The sequence below is a fragment of the Papio anubis genome, chromosome 9, assembly GCF_008728515.1.
Source record: "Papio anubis isolate 15944 chromosome 9, Panubis1.0, whole genome shotgun sequence".
Lineage (NCBI taxonomy): Eukaryota > Metazoa > Chordata > Mammalia > Primates > Cercopithecidae > Papio > Papio anubis.
In genome coordinates, this window is record NC_044984.1 from 110,165,171 (window position 1) to 110,179,469 (window position 14,299).

General features: G+C 44.6%; 1 non-coding gene across 1 annotated transcript; it reads right to left on the bottom strand.

Moving 5' to 3' along the window:
• Positions 1-13,018: 13,018 nt before the first annotated feature.
• On the bottom strand, positions 13,019-13,089 carry LOC116269047. Its single transcript, XR_004176367.1, has one exon. It is a non-coding gene; the product is annotated as a small nucleolar RNA SNORD56 (small nucleolar RNA).
• Between the last annotated feature and the right edge of the window lie 1,210 nt (positions 13,090-14,299).

Genomic DNA, 14,299 nt, shown 5'->3' on the forward strand with positions numbered 1-14,299 from the left:
ATTTATTTATTTTTGAAACCAAGTCTCACTCTGTTACCCAGGCTGGAGTGCAGTGGCGTGATCTCGGCTCACCGCAACCTCTGCCTCCCGGGTTCAAGCAATTCTCCTGCCTCAGCCTCCCAAGGAGCTGGGACCACAGGCATGAGCCATCACGCCTGGCTGCTTTTTACCATGTTGGCCAGGCTGGTCTTGAACTCCTGACCTCAGCTGATCCACCCGCCTTGGCCTCCCCAAGTACAAGGATTACAGGTGTGAGCCACTATACCCGGCTAAAAGAATTTACTTCTCACAATTCTGGAGTCTGGGGAGTCCAAGGTGAAGGCAGATGTGGTGTCTGGTGGGGACTGCCTTCTGGCTTGTGCATGGCACCTTCTCACCGTGTCCTCACATGGTAGAAGGAACAAGGCAGCTCCTTGGAGTCCCTTTACATAGGCAAACTTGTCCCATTCAAGAAGGCTCTACCTCAGTGACTGAATGACCTCCCCCAAGCTTCACCTCCTAATACCATCACCTCGAAGGTGAGGATTTCAACATAGAAGTTAGGGATGGGGCACAAACATTCAGAGCATAGCAGTGAGGGTTGGTGGGTGCCCAGCCAGGGAGGACCCTGTCAGTCAGAGCTAAGGAGCTTGGGTTTATCCTACAAGTAGAGGGAAGCCCCCAAGGAGGTGAGCGATGTAGCCGGGGCTATGGTTAGAGGTGATTCTGACAGTGGTATTGTGTTCATTGCAGCACTGCTAAGTGAGGCTGGGGGTGCCTTCGGGTGAAGGAAACACCATGTAGGATTCTGCCTATTAAGGGCTGAGGGCTTCAAAGCCCCATTGCTATCATCCCTCACTCCTAAAATGTGGAAAGTTCTGCAAAAGGACTTGCTGTGCTCCCAAGCTGTGCACATGGCCTGTGAGTTATCTCCCAGGCAGCACAGCTGCCCGGGGGAATGATGTCTCCACCGCCGAGCCCGCGTGCCCGGCGCTAAGCTGGTGTTCAGCAAACACTCCTTGAGTAAATACTCTGTATGTGAGTCAGATGGGAGCATCTTTAGTCAGGACTTACTGGGACGTGTTCCGGTTTGGTGATCTGCCCTCAAGCTGGACCAAGGGTGTCTGTAGCTCCACTCAGGCTATTGCTGGGTGTTTGCCAAATGCCTGCCTGATACAAGTACCGGACCTCTATCAAGGTTCAGTTGCTGCTTCTTGGAACATATTGTGGTCTTGCACACTGTTTTTGTTTGTTTGTTTGTTTTGAGATAGAGTCTCACCCTGTCACCTAGACTGCAGTGCAGTGGTGTGATGTGATCTCAGCTCACTGCAACCTCCACCTCCCAGGGTTCAAACGATTCTCCTGTCTCAGCCTCCTGAGTAGCTGGGATTACAGGCATGAGCCACCATACCTAGTTAATTTTTGTATTTTTAGTAGAGACAGGGTTTCACCATGTTGGCCAGGCTGGTCTCAAACTCCTGACCTCACGATCCATCCACCTCAGCCTCCCTCAGTAGGAAAACAAATCCCAGCCATTGATTCATACACATTCAGTCCTCCTTAAGGGATAGCCATTTCTGGGTTGGCAAAGCAAGAAACAGATCGACTCTTGAAGCTGAGTCTAATGCTTTAGGCAATGACCCCACATTCAAGTGTGATCTACTGACAAAGGTCCTCCCTACATGTGGTGAGCCCTTCCCCTTCCCCCTTCTCTCTTCCCACTGCACACACCATGACTGCAGGCTTTCTTCAAACAATGAGAAAATTAAAGATGTATGACAGGCAGAATAACCATCCTCCAAAGATATCCACATCCTAATCCCCAGAACCTGTAAATATGCTGGGTGACAGGGCAAGGGGGTATTAAGGGAGCAGGTGAAACTGAGGCTGCTCATCAGTTGACCTTAACATAGGGAGATGACTCTGGATTATCTGAATGGGACCAATGTAATTACAAGAGTCCATGCGGGCTGGGCATGGTGGCTCATGCCTGTAATCCCAGCACTTAGAGAAGGCCAGGTGGGAGGATCGCTTGAGCCCAGGAGTTCCAGACCAGCCTGGGCAAAATAGTGAGACTCCATCCCTACAAAAGAAAAAAAAAAATTAGCCAGGCATGGTGGCACATGCATATAATCCCAGCTACTCCGGACTATAATTGGGAGGATGAGGTGGAGAATGGCTGAGGTGGGAGGATCACTAGAGCCAGAGAGGTTGAGGCTGCAGTGAGCCATGATCACACCACTGCATTCCAGCCTGGTAGACAGAGCAAAATGCTGTCTCCAAAAAAAAAAAAAACAAAAAAAAACAAAAAAAAAAAACTGTCCTAACAAGTAAGGGTGAGGCAGAGGAGAATCAGTGGCAGAGTGAAATGATATCAGAGAGACTCGACCAGCCATCGCTGGCTTTGAAAATGAAAGAGGCTATGAATCAAGGAATGTGGGGAGACTCTAGAAGCTGGAAAAGGCAAGGAAACTGATTGTTCCCTAGAGCTTCCAGAAGGAGCAGAACCCTGCCCAGGGAGGCCCATGTCTGACCTGCAGAGCTGCAAGATAATAATATTTGGGGTCATTTTTACAGCAGGAGTAGGAAAATAATACTAGAGGGGAGGCTGGGATGGACATGGAGCCTATGAGTGATGAGTGTGGGCAAAAATGCATGTTGTGGGCCTAGATTTGGGCATGGTTCATTCATTCATTCATCCATTTACCCATTGTCATCAATAACGTCCCATGTGCCCCTGGCATCATGCTGGGGATAATAACGGTGAACAGAGGACCTTGTGACATTTACATTCTATCCAGGGAAATTGTCATTGAACAAGTAATTGAATAACTAATAACGCAACTGTGATTGTATTCCAAGTCCATAAAATGGGAAAACTTCGTCCAAAACGCTGCACTAATCAGTCTGCAACAATGATGCCCATTCATGCGGCTGAGAGTCAATGAGTCACAGAGAACACTACCAAGTACAGGATGCTCACTCATTCATTCAAGCATTTACTGAGCACCTACTGTGTGCCAGGCGAGGTGCTGAGCTCTGGGGATACCTGGATAAACAAGACAGAGTCCCTGGTCTCATAGAGTTGAAAGTCCAGTGGGCGATACACATCAAACAGATATTCACACGGTTAAGTATCTCACTGTAATTTTGATACATAAAGAAAGAAGATATGACCTAAATTGGGGAAAGCCACGGAGGGCTTCTCAGAGGATGGACTGGGATGGAGGAAGAAGGGGACGGTGCCTCAGCATGGACCTGGTGAGTTCACAGAGGGCCAATCATGCAAGGCTCTGAAGATTAAAGCAAGGTTTGGGGGCTTTCTCCTCTGAGCGGTGGGGATGCACAGAAAGGTTTCAAGCAAGAGGACACGATCAGATGTTCACCCTAAAGCGACTGCTCTTCTGCTGGGTCGGGAAAAGATGGGCGGGGAGGCCAGCGTGGAGAACAGGAAATGAACAGGAGGCTGTTGCTGTGGCCCAGGCAGCAGCACTTGGGGCTGGCTGGTGTGAGCAGTGCAGGGGAAGAAGAATGGCTCCAGGAGGGGTTGCAAGACTCTGGCTTGGGCAACGTCATGGGTTGAATTCTGTCCCTCAAAAAGATATGTCCAAATCCTAACATCCAGGACCTCTGATTTTGACTTTATTTGGAGAAAAGGTTTTTGCAGATGTAATCGGTCAAGCTAGAATGAAGTCATCATGGTGAACCCTCAGCCAATGACAGTGTTCTATTAGAAGAGGAGGGGGCACAGTGACACACACAGTGGAGAAGAAGGCCATGTGAAGATGGAGGCAGAGATTAGAGGGATGCAGCCACAAGTGGAGGAACACCAAGCATTGCCGGGAGCCACAGAAGCTGCAAGAGGCAAGGGGGCATTCTTCCCTAGGGTTTTTGCCAACACCTTCATTTTAGACGTCCAGCCTCCAAAACCGTGATAGAGTACATTTCCATTGTTTTAAGCCACCCAGTTTGTGGTGATGTGTTACAGCAGCCCAGGTTACTAAGACGGGCAATGACAGGTATCACCCACCTGCCCTGTCAAAGCCACCTCTCCCTGCACTGGTGCAGAAGCCTCCTGCATGGCCTCCCTGTGTCCAGCCTGGTCCCTCCACCATCTGTTCTCCACCCAAAGCCAGTGGCATCCCGTGGAACCTGAGATCCCATTCCTCCTCTGCTCAACCTTCCATTTGTTCCCCATCTTTCTCAGGATCAAGGCCCAAGTTCTACCATGACATACAAGGCCCTCCATAAACTCTCTGGCTTCGTCTCCCTCTGTTTTCCCTCCCTGAGTGATGCCTCGGGGCCTTTGCACTGGCCACTTCCACTCCCTGAAACCGTCTCCCCAGGTATCCTCATGGTTTGCTGGCTCACTCCCTCCTTCCCACACGGCCTCAAGTGTCTCTTTATCCAAGACACTTTTCCTGGCCTCCCACCATAAATCAGCAATGCCCACCCCCACGAATGGGTGTGACAGGCAGAATAACCGCCCTCCAAAGATGTCCACATCTCAACCCTCCTTTACCTTTCTCCATAACTCTCATCTCCACGGAGCACGTTACCTGTTTACTTGTTCACTTAGTCACTGCCTGTCTCCCTTATTGTCCTATATGTCCATTAGAGCAGGGACCACTGACTGTTTGCCACTGGATTCTCAGCACCTAGAACAGGGCCTGGCACATATGTATTTGTAAAATACATAAATGGCTTATTTACCGAGACGGGATCACTGAAAGAGGATCTTTTGGTGGGGGGACTAGTATGAGTTCATTTCAGTTAAATGCCACCATTGACTGGGGCACCAGTTAAGTGCATTCTCATTTTTGGTAATCAAATCCAACTTTTGGCCAGGTGCAGTGGCTCATGCATATAATTCCAGCACTTTAGGAAGCTGAGGCGGGCAGATCGCCTGAGTTTCAGACTAGTCTGGGCATCATGGCAAAACCCAATCTCTACGAGAACATACAAAAAATTTGCTGGCCATGGTGGTGCATGCCTGCAGTCTCAGCTATTTGGGAGGCTGAGGTGGGAGGATTTCTTGGGCCCGGGAGGTCAAGGCCACAGTGAATTGTAATCATGCCACTGCACTCCAACCTGGGCAACAGAGTGAGACCCTGTCTCAAAGAAATAAAAATAAAAATATAGGTATGAGCTGAGAGGAGAAAACATTTTTAACAATAATAAAATATAAAATCCAACTCACTGAGGCTACAAGGACTGCTATGTGTGGCTATGGCTACTTTTTGGTCTTCATCTCCAGCCATGTTCCCCTTCATTCATTTTTCTTGATACAATGTGCCCCTTCCCTGTTCTCCAGCAGGCTAACTACGCTGCCTCAGGACCTTCGCACTTGCCATTCCTTCCACCTGGCATTCTCCAGCTCTTTGAATGGTTAAGTCTCTGTGATCACTCCGTTTCTGCTCCATGTCGCTTCTCAGATTGGCCCTATCTGATACTCTCCACCAACACACACACACACACACACACACACACACACACAGTCTTCTCACATCATCCTGTGTGTTATCTTTACACAATCTCCCTTTATCACAATCTGCAATTGTCCTGCTTGCACATCTGCTGCCACTTGTCTGTCTCTCACCTCTGGCCCAATTAGTTCCTTTAAGGCAGAATCTTGTCTCTCTTACTCCCCATGAAATCCCCAGCACTGGAACAGAGTCTGCCTGCAGCCAATGTTTAACAAATACAGAAATATTGGTGTTTGAGGAATTACCTGAGAACGTCATGTATTTGTTTCTTATTGCACATCACCCTAACCCATAGAATCATAAAAATCCTAGAACTAGAAATGATCTTGTCCAATACCCAAATTTTTCTGACACAAAAAATCAGGGTCCAGAGAGGCGAAGTAACTTGTTCAAGACCACACAGGCTGGGCATGGTGGCTCACGCCTGTAATCCCAGCACTTTGGGAGGCCACGGCAGGTGGATCATTTGAGGTCAGGAATTCAAGACCGGTCTGGCCAACATGGCAAAACCCCATCTCTGCTAAAAATACAAAAATTAGCCAGGCATGGTGGTGGGCACCTGTAATCCCCGCTACTTGGGAGGCTGAGGCAGGAGAGTCGCTTGAACCTGGGAGGCAGAGTGAGCTGGGATTGCACCACTGCACTCCAGCCTGGGTAACAGAGCAAGACAACATATCAAAAAAGAAAAAGAAAAAACAAAAAAAAAAAAGCACACAGCCAGGAAGCAGCCGAGTGGGGACTAGAACCTGGATCTCCTTCCAGCTGAACTCTACCCTCTCAATCAATTATCCCTGTACACACTTAGGGTTCAGTTACTGATTTGTAAGCTTGTCAGTCTGTTAGTAAAGTCCTAGAAGATCCTGAATTTCAACCTTACAGGATAACTTTTCTTAATAACCTGAAGAAGGCTGTATGACATGGCATGCTTTTCAATACACAAACCTAACTTGCTTTAGGTCAGATCAATATAGGAACATGCCATTTGCACACAAGGGAAAAGAAGAAGAAGAAGGATTGTTTGCTTCTCAAAGCAAATATCCTATACAAAATAAGAGCTCTCAGTTCTCTCTGCTCTTTCCAGCCTCTGAACTTTTGCTCACTGTTCTTCCCTCTAATCGGAGTGCTGTTTCCCCTCCCCATAGCCAAACTCCTGCTTATTCCTCTAAACTCAGCTTACAAATCACTTCCTGGGGAGAGATATTCCTGAGCCTCTTGACCTGGTTCATTTTGTTGATGATACCTTCGCCCCCAGCATTCATTCTTCCCATAGCCCTCAGCTCACTGATAACGGCTGTTCAATGTCTGCCTGTCCTGCAGGATCACATGCTCCAGGGCAGAAGACGCCTTGTCCATCTTACTCACTCTCACATCCCCCAAAGAACCACCTCCACGCCAGGAACACAGTAGCTGCTCAGTCATCACCTGGGAATAACCTAGACTCCTCTTTCTTCTCATCTTGCTAAATGTTACCCCAGCAACCGTATTAGAAACTTGGTCTACTCATTTACCCACACCTAGTGCTGTGAACTCTAGCACCTCAAAAGCACTCACATCTATCCCGTTTTTTGTTTGTTTTTGCTTTTTTTTTTTTTTTTTTTTTTTGTCAGAGTCTCACTCTGTCGCCCAGGCTGGAGTGCAGTGGCGCAATGTCAGCTCACTGCAACCCCCGCCTCCCAGTTTCAAGTGATTGATTCTCAGCCTCCCAAGTAGGTGGGGCTACAGGCCTGTGCCACCACATCTGACTAACTTTTGCATTTTTAGTAGAGATGGGTTTTCACCATGTTACCCACGCTGGTCTCAAAATCCTGACCTCAGGAGATCCACCTGCCTTGGTCTCCCAAAGTGCTGGAATTATAGATGTGAGCCACCACTATCCCCTCTTCTTAACTGTCACTGCCAATGTACTGGTTTAAACTCTTATTACATCTTCTCTGGAGTACTACAATGGCCCCTGGGGACCGTTAATTTTACACATCAACTTGGCTAAGCTGCAGTACCCAGATATTTGGTCAAATTGCTGTGAAGGTATTTTCTTAGATGAGATTAACATTTAAATTAGTAGACTTACAGTAAAGCAGATTGACCTCTAGAATGTGGGTGGGCCTTGTCCAATCAGTTGAAGGAATTAAGAGGAAAAAAACACAAACAAACTGAAGTTCCCAGAGGAAGAGGGAAATCTGCCTCTGGACTGCATTCAGTCTCAAGCTGCAACATCAGCTCTTCTCTCAGCCTCTAGCCTGCCTGCCTAGCTCGCAGATTTTCAGCTTGCCATCTTCCGTAATTGTATAAGCCAATTTCTTAAAACAAATAGCAGTCTCAGTCTCTCTCTCTCTCTCTCTCTCTGGATTAATATAGGTGTGTATATAGATACACACACACACAGTGTGTATCTATATACACATATATATACACAAACTCACATATATGTGTGTATATATGTACACAAACTCAAACTATTTTGTGTGTATATATTATACAATATATATAAATAATCACACTAGTTATATTTATAACTATGTAAATATATACACACACACACACACACACATGCATGCTATTAGTTCAATTTCTCTCGAGAGCCCAGAGTAATACAGCCTTGCAGCCTCAAAATCAATCTCCCAGCCTGAAGCTTTGTTCTTCCTGTCTGTTTTCACTTCCATATCTGTAGTCATGAAGCATCCTTTGTTTGGAATTATCTCCTTCCCAGAGACTCTCCTCCATCCCCCACTTTCCAGTCCCCTGGATTGTCCCAACCCCACACACAACTGACCATCCAAGATAAACCAGGATCAGACATGAATACAGGTTGATCTGACCCCAAAGTCCACCCCAAAGCCCAAAGAGTAGTCAAAACTACTCTTGCTCAATGGTACACGCACAACCTGATTCAAATGCAATGTGTTAGATAAGTGAGCATTTCTACACTTTTTATTGTGGAAATGTCTAATGTATATAAAAGTAGAATAAATAGTGTCATGAACCTCTTCTACTCATCTCCCAATTTCAAAAATTATCGGCTCACGGCTATTCTTTCAGCTACATTCTCTCTTCCTTCAACTCTTACATTATTTTGAAGCAAATCCCAAACATTGTACCAATTATCAATGTATTTATGAATATTTCAGAATGTGTCTGACAATAAAGACCATTTGTTTTAACATAATCACAATAGCATTATCCCACTTCAAAATCTGACAATCACCTCTTTTATTGGTGGCAGCAGTGGGATACAATCATCTTTTTTTTTTTTTTTTTTTTTTTTGAGACACAGTTTCACCCAGGCTGGAGTGCAGTGGTGTGATCTCAGCTCACTGCAACCCCCATCTCCCAGGGTCAAGTAATCCTCCTACCCCAACCTCCCAATTAGCAAGGATTATAGGTGCCCACCACCATCTCCAGCTAATTTTTGTATTTTTAGTAGAGACAGGGTTTCGCCATGTTAGCCAGGCTGGTCTTGAACTCCTGACCTCAAGTGATCCACCTGCCTCAGCATCCACCCAAAGTGTTAGGATTACAACTATGAGCCACCTTGCCTGGCCTACCACCATCTCTTAATATAATCAAATGTCTGATCCAGTGTTCAGATTTCTAGTTATCTTATCAATGTCATTAACGCTTTTCGGGTATTGTTTGTTTGTTTGCTTGTTTGTTTGTAGCAGTATCCAAATAAGGTCCAAAGATTGTGACAGACTGTTGTGTCTCTTAAGTCTCTATAAAACCATAGGTTTCCCTCTGTCTTAGTTTGAGCTCCACCAAAAGCATATCTGCAGACAAGAATTTGGGTGCAAACAGTTGATTTTGGCAGCAGTTCCAGGAAACATGGTAAGGAAGTAGAGAAATGACCCAGAGAGAAGAAATATGACCCAATAAGGTGCACCTTCAGAAACAGTAGCCACTTGGGGCAGATGGTGTGAAATCCTCAGAGACAGGACCTTGGAGACACTGTCCAGCTTGGGAATCGGAGCCTCTATTTACCAACTCCCATCCCGCCTTGGTAGAAGGTTGCTCCTGGGGCATGAACTCTCAGCACTTCCTGCCTGCCCTGTGGACAGAGCCAGCACAGTTCAGCAGCCAGAGTTACCCTCAGGCAGAGACACAGGAAGCCTTGGTGTGTGCAAAAGCAGTGTGCGGCTGACCTCCAGTACCAACTATGGGGAGGCACCGACAGCATCAACTACAATCTCCATTTCAGATGTGCATTTTCTTTGTTGAAATAAACAGGTCATATTTTAGTTTCCCATTTCTGCTGCAACAAGTGACCACAAGCTTAATGGCTTAAGCAATGCAAATGTATTATCTTACAGCTCTGGAGAGCAGAAATTCGACACAGATGTCAAGGGGCTAAAATCAAGATGTCAGCAGAGCTGTGTTCTTTTCTGGAGGCTACAGAGGAGGATCCATTTTCTTGTTTTTCCAACTTCTAGAGGCCACGTAATTCAGGGCCCCCTTCCTCCACCTTCAAAGCCAGCAATGCAGTTGAGTCTTTCTCACATGACATCACTCTGATATTGACTCTACTACCTCCCTCTTTCATCTATAAGCATCCTTGTGACTATGCTGAACTCATTCAGATAATCCAAGAGAAATCTCACCCTTCTCAGGGTCAGTTCATTAGCAATATTAATTGCACCTACAACCTTAATTCTCCCTTGCCACATAACCTAATATAGTCACAGATTACAGGGATTAGGATGTGGACATCTTTGAGGAATCATTATTCTAATCACCAAAGACAGTCTGGAATTTGGTAATGCATCCTTGTGGTGCTATTGTTACATGTTCCTCTGTCCTCTGTAGTTTCTGTAAATTGCAGTTGGAATTAGAGACTTGATTGATTCAGGGTAAATTTATTTTTGGCAAGACTATGTCATAGGTGGTATCAGGAGTGTCCACATTGTAAAAATTACCTTGCAGAATGAGGCACACTTATGCACACTAAGTAGACCGAGAATTTACAGCTGCTTATAATCAATCCTCCTGTTACAATTCACAGGATGTCAAAAAATATTGGACTAGGAGAAATTTTCAAAGAAAGATATACATTCCTTTTATTCTTTATGTGGAAAAAATAAAATCATTTTTGTTCCCATTTATGGGCAAAAAATAATCATCATCATCAAGAATAAGAAACGTTTTTGAAAAAACATTTGCATGGTTTAGAGGAAAAAGAACTTTCAAAACAAAGCAAGAAACTTGCATTCCCAGCAGTCTCTAATCGGGAGTTCTAAAAGCACGTTCTATCTGAAACTCAATTTTTTTCAGCACCAAGGGCTCCCAAGTTTTCTATAAGATGCCCAAAATTCATGACCCACTGCAAGAAAGGTACCCAAGTACACACAAAACTGAAACAAAATACAGCTGCATCTCATTTCCTCACCATTTCAGCCACTGGAGAAGACCTAGTCTCCAAATTAGGTCAGAAGGATAACAATTTGCCAAGCAACATGTGAAGAAGAGATCTTTCCGGCCCAGACATAATGAGAAAGAAGAACCACTCGACTCAAGGAATGAGCTTAGTTTTGTTTTCTTTTGTTGTTGTCATTCATGTTTTCAATTTTCTAAAATTGCTTACTTCTCTGGGTTTTCAAATGTCAGAGGCAGAAGGTTTCTCACCTTACAGAATCTCCCAGAACTCTGTCATCAAATTAGAGTGGCCAACAATGATGTTAACATTTATCTATGTCACAGATGAACATCATATTTCATAGAAACTGGTCTTAACAAAAAACAGTGTGAGCAACTTTAGACCACAGGACATAGACTTGGCCAGAAGAGTGGAAAAAGTAGCAAGCAGGAAGAGAAAAAAGATTTTCAAAGAGCTTTTAAAATGGGGAGGAAAAGTCATTGGTGATAAAATACGACTCTGTGAAATGAAAGCAACATAATTTAAAAGACAGTGTGGATTTACCCACACTCATGGATGGAGGAGAAATTAGTTGAAGATGTACTTTGCAAACGCTAACAGAGTAGCTATACAAAGTAACAACAACAACACAATAACTATATAAGAATTTACAGAACTACATCTACTTAATACATACTTTTTTTATTCTTCATTTTTATTGGATTTTCTGATTAAAAATATTTAACCCATATAGAAATGCATAACTTAAAAAATATAAACTTTTCAGCCAGGTACAATGGCTCACACCTGTAATCCCAGCACTCTGGGAGGTTGAGATGGGTGGATCACCTGAGGTCAGGAGTTCAAGACCAGCCTGGTCAACATGGTGAAACCCTGTCTCTACTAAAAATACAAAAAACAAACAAACAAACAAACAAAAATTAGCTGGGTGTGCTGGCATGCAGCCTGCAGTCCCAGCTACTTGGGAGGCTGAGGCAGGAGAATCACTTGAACCCGGGAGGCAGTTTGCAATGAGCCAAGATCCCACCACTGCACTCCAGCCTGGGTGACAGAGCGAGACTCTGTCTCAAAAAAAAAAAAGAAATTTTTCGGCAGGGCGTGGTGGCTCAAGCCTGTAATCCCAGCACTTTGGGAGGCCGAGACGGGCAGATCACGAGGTCAGGAGATCAAGACCATCCTGGCTAACACGGTGAAACTCCGTCTCTACTAAAAAAAATACAAAAAATTAGCCGGGCAAGGTGGCGGGCACCTGTAATCCCAGCTACTCAGGAGGCTGAGGCAGGAGAATGGCGTGAACCCGGGAGGCGGAGCTTGCAGTGAGCCAAGATCCAGCCACTGCACTCCAGCCTGGGTGACAGAGCGAGACTCCGTCTCAAAAAAAAAAAAAAAAAAAAAAAAAGAGAAATTTTTCATAATTCTATCACATAGAAAAACTTTGTTAACAATACTGGGTAAGTTATTTCCAATATACAATCATATATGCTCATGTACATATATAAATGGTTACTGACACATATATACAACATATATTAAATTACATATCACTTTTGTATGACAAAAAAATTGTCTTCAAAGATAGGATCATGTAAAACATATCTTCAACTTGCTTCTTTAACTTATCAGTGAAGCATGGATATCTCTGTATATTGACACATCTGTCTTATCTGATGTTTTGAATGACTGCATCATAGGCCATGAGGAACAGTGCTCATTAATATAACTTCTCCCTATTAATGGGCATTTAGGTTATGACCTTTTGAATGATCTTCTAGGGAAGACAAAGGAAGAGTGTATTAAATCCTTTCTCAAGTAAAAGCAACATAAAATACGCTTTTTAAAACTGTTTCTTCAGCCTACCCACATGGAACTTGGAAAATTTAAATGCTGTCCTCTCTTAATTTGAATTCCACTGATGTCAGTTTTGCTTGTTTGCACAGATTGGGCTCATTATAATATTTGGTATGATGCATTATCTCTGATCTATGCTTTTATTTAATAATTTTATTAGTCATTTTTTAAAGAATATCATTAGCTTATAGAAACTCACCATCAACAACAAAACCTAGGACCCTGTCAACAACTCACATCCAACCCTGTGATCTCCCAAGCCCATCTTCCTACGCCTCTTACCTCATGTACCACCTTCCCGAATCTCACAGTCATCAATGCCTTGCTTGCATTTTTCTTTTCACTTATACCCTAAATATCAAAACTCACTAGGTTAATTTCTGTTGATGAAAAATATTGCCATCATTGTGGTTGCTTGCATTTTTACACTCTTTTTGCATCTGATGTGTGTTCCTAAAAGTATGGGGTTTTTTTTGGGTTTTTTTTGTTGTTTTTTTTTTGAGACGGAGTCTCGCTCTGTCGCCCAGGCTGGAGTGCAGTGGCCAGATCTCAGCTCACTGCAAGCTCCGCCTCCCGGGTTCCCGCCATTCTCCTGCCTCAGCCTCCCGAGTAGCTGGGACCACAGGCGCCGCCACCTCGCCCGGCTAATTTTTTGTGTTTTTAGTAGAGACGGGGTTTCGCCGTGTTAGCCAGGATGGTCTCGATCTCCTGACCTTGTGATCCGCCCGTCTCGGCCTCCCAAAGTGCTGGGATTACAGGCTTGAGCCACCGCGCCCGGCCAAAAGTATGTTTTTATTTTAGTTTTTAACAAATGAGTATCAACTTGCATGTAACTTCTTGGAATTTTTTCTTCCTCTTACCTAATATGACATTACCAAGTGCCTTCATTTGGCTTCTCCCAAAAGCTGACTGAGGACAAGGATTCAAGTACAAATTGTTTGGGATGGAGGTAGAGAAATGAGGCAGGGAAGGAAAGACAGTCAACAAAAGCACAGCACATGAGAAGCAGCAGCTTCATGAACATGGGTTTCCCTTTAGGATAAGGAAAATGTTTTGGAACTAGAAAGAAGTGGTGGTTGCACAACATTGCCACTGAATTGTTCCTTTTTAAATGATTAATTTGTGTTATGTGTGTTTCATCTCTTTTTTTATAAAAGTGCAAAGGCATAAGAATTATATAATGGACTTTGGGGACTCGCGGGGGGAAGGTTGGGAGGGGGTGGTACACTGCTCGGGTGACAGGTACACTAAAATCTCAGAAATCACCACTAAAGAACTTATCCATGTAACCAAAAAACCACCTTACCCCAAAAACCATTGAAATGATTTTTTTAAGTGCATTATCAAACCAGCCACCACTGAGGACAACTGGAGCTTAACCTCTCTGGGGAAGCTCAGGGTGTACATATACATACTTCAGAGTTATCTCACCCAGGCAGTGAGGCAGCTGGGGTTTACCAACTCCTGTCATTCAAAGATTGAGAACTCTTCCAAAGGAATGTCAATTCCCCGGGGCTTCCAGCCTGCAATGGAGATGGCAAGGTGCACTCCAGCTGGTGGGCACTGAAGATTGTGAGCATGAGGGTAGAGGCAGGACAGGTGCAAACACTGCCAGCTGTAT